Here is a 3314-nt window from a genome sequence, read left to right on the forward strand (position 1 = left end):
CCTGGAAGGGCTCTTCGGACCGAGCTGGAGCGCGCCGGGCCTTGGAGTTCGTCAAGGCGTGGTATCCAGGGCTGGATCTAGACCAGCTGGCCCCGCTTCAGTCGAAGGCCCAGCCGGAGCTGGCAGCTGCGGAAGACGCCCTCGTCAAGCATGCTGTGGCGATCGCCGAGTACACCGACACCAGCATCTTCGTCCCCGAGCGGTCTGAAGACGGCAAGGAGGTACCGCCGGAGTGGTTTGGGATGAACCCAGACTACGGTGAGGACTCGGCGGAGGTGATTGGCTCCAGCATCGAGGAGGAAGGCGAGGCGGAGGACGGAGGCGAGACGGAGGCACCGGAAGACGGAGCAGACGGCCAGCCTCAGCTCAACCGCGCCTCCAGCAACGAGCCGCGTGCGACCGACCCGACTGCCGCCGGAGGCGATCAAGCCGAGACTAGCCAGCCGGCCGCCCCGACGCCTGACGTTGCTGCCTCGTCCGACCCTCCAAATCCGTCAGCTGCTTCCTAAGCTGCCGCTTTACCTTTATTTTATCTGCTTCAGTAGTCTTTGAAGAACTAGTTAATTCGCACAATTCCACCCGCGGGGTGTATTTTGAACTTCTGCTCGAAGATTCGGCCAAGGGCCTATGCTATGTAAATATATTTATCCGAGTTCTATCTTTTCTTGCTCATTGCTCTTTTGGCTTTTTTCCTTTCATGCTTTCTCTTAGTTGCCTGCCTTGCCAATCGGACAGCCGCTCTGCGGACTGCCACTGGATCAAATGCTTGGCTACTTTGGGAAGGCAAGTACTTAGCCGTTTTTAAGAGTTTTTGAGCAAGTTGAATAGGAGGCGGCAATCCGACTACTCGAGAGTCGGTTTGCAAAAAGGCTGGAAGCCGTCTTGAGCTATGTTTTATGCTTTGAGTCCTTAGCCATTTTTCATGCGAATGCCCATTCTACCTTACTTCTGCCCACCGTACAGTCGCTCTGCGAGCTGCGGCTTCTGATAGGAGACGGTTTAGGCGTTTACACACTACTTGTCCGACTGCAGGAAGCATTTCATAGTGCAAGGCGGCAAGTCCCCGGGCCGACTTGTCGAGCCCGGTGCCAAACGGCATAAAAAGGAGTAACATACTTGCAGGCATAATTTTAATCATACAGACAAAAGAGGGCAGTCCCCGAGCTCGTCTCGGGGGGCCCGAAGTCTTGGTACTTTAATACAAAAGGTAGCGTGGTACATACTGCATCAACTGTAAAATCTTCGGAGGAGATTTGCATTCCATGGACGCTCTGTCTCCTTGTCGGAGTCGTCCCTCTTGCGTGCTCGGGGCTTCTGAGCGTCAATCAGGTAGTAGGAGTCATTGCCCATTACTTTGCTAATGATGAAAGGGCCTTCCCAAGGCGCCGACAGCTTGTGCTGGCCGGCTGTTCGCTGGATCAGCCAGAGCACAAGGTCGCCTTCTTGGAAAGATCTTGGCCTGACCTTCCTGTTGTGGTATCGACGCAGGCTCTGCTGGTAGATGCTGGACCGGCTGAGTGCCAACAGTCGGCCCTCTTCCAGCAGATTGACGCCATCTTGTCGTGCTTCTTCTGCTTCCTCCTTGGTGTACATGGTGACTCGTGGGGAGGAACTCTATGTCCGTTGGGATGACGGCTTCGGCACCGTAGACGAGGAAGAAAGGTGTGAAGCCGGTTGACTTGTTTGGAGTCGTGTGTAGACTCTAGAGGACGGCTGGTAGCTCGTCGAGCCAGCAGCCAGCCGAGCGCTCTAGAGGCTCGATCAACCGGGGTTTGATGTCGGACAGGATGAGGCCGTTTGCTCGCTCCACCTGGCCGCTTGACTGTGGATGGGCGACGGATGCTAGGTCCAGTCGGATGCCCTATGTTGCGCAAAAATGGGCCAAGGCGCCTTTGGCGAAATTTGTGTCGTTGTCGGTGATGATGCTGTGTGGTATGCCGTACCGAATTGTGGTATCGGCGATGAAAGTCACGGCAGTCGGGCCGTTCAGCTTCTTGATTGGCTTCGCTTCTATCCACTTGGTGAACTTGTCCACTGCGACAAGTAAGTGAGTTAAGCCACCTCGTGCTGTCTTGAATGGTCCCACCATGTCTAGACCCCAAACTGCGAAAGGCCAGGCAATGGGGATGGTCTTGAGTGCAGAAGCAGGTTGGTGCGGCTTGGAGCTGAACTTCTCGCACCCTTTGCATTTTTGGACTAAACTGCTTGGCCTCTTCTAGGGCAGTCGGCCAGAAGAAACCGTGTCGAAAGGCTTTTGCGACGAGCACTCTTGAAGCCGCATGGTGGCCGCACTCGCCTTGATGGATGTCTTTGAGAATTGCTTGGCCTTGCTCTGGCTCTACGCAGCGCTGGTAGACACCAGTGACGCTGCGCCTGACCAGCTCTCTGTTGACTATGGTGTAGGCTGCCGCCCGACGTTGTACTTGCCGAGCTAAGGTCTCATCAGTTGGCAGCTCTTTGCTCACTAGGAATTTGAGGATGGGCTGGGCCCATGAGGGTGCTGCTACTTCTTCGACTGCCAGAACTGTGACTTGGACGAGGGCGGTTGGGCTGGGAGGCGGCGGGTTGGAGTCAACAACCGCTTGCTGGGTTAATGAAGTCCCCAGGCCGACTGGTGTGGCCCTTGGGTCGAGTTTTGGAGTCTTCGAGTCCGCTGCCATAGTCCCCGAGCCGGGTTCGACTGTGGAGGCTTTGGAGCCATCTGCCGAAATCCCCGTACCGACTGCCGGGGCTCTGGAGTCGGTTCCGATGTCTTCGGGGAGAGTCGGCACAAAAATGGAGTCTGATTCTAGTGAAGGCTTGACAGACGGCTTGAGGAGGCGTTGAAGGGCGACGCCGGATGGTATTTCTTGGCGGGTAGAGCCGATTCGTGCCAAGGCGTCTGCTTGGTCGTTGTCCTTTCTTGGCACATGGAGGAACTCGCACCCTTCGAAATACCCGTTGAGTTGCTGCACGAGGAAACGGCAACTCGCCATGTTTGCATCTTTCGCGTCCCAGTCACCAGATGACTGCTGGACCACTAAGTCCAAGTCGCCATAACACAAGATCCGGCGGATGCCAAGTTCTTTGGCAAGCTGGAGCCCGTGAATGAGCGCCTCGTACTCGGCGACATTGTTGGAGGCGGCAAAGTGGATTTGCAGCGTGTATTTGAGCTTGTCGCCTTTGGGAGAGGTGAGGACGACGCCGGCTCCCAAGCCGGTGCGCATCTTGGAGCCGTCGAAATGCATCCGCCAATGGGTGGAATCAGGCGCTGGAGGTAGGTACTGGGTCTCGGCCCAGTCGACGAGAAAGTTAGCCAATGCTTGTGACTTGAT

This window comes from Triticum aestivum, chromosome 7A (genome assembly GCF_018294505.1).
Source record: "Triticum aestivum cultivar Chinese Spring chromosome 7A, IWGSC CS RefSeq v2.1, whole genome shotgun sequence".
In the NCBI taxonomy this organism is placed as follows: domain Eukaryota; kingdom Viridiplantae; phylum Streptophyta; class Magnoliopsida; order Poales; family Poaceae; genus Triticum; species Triticum aestivum.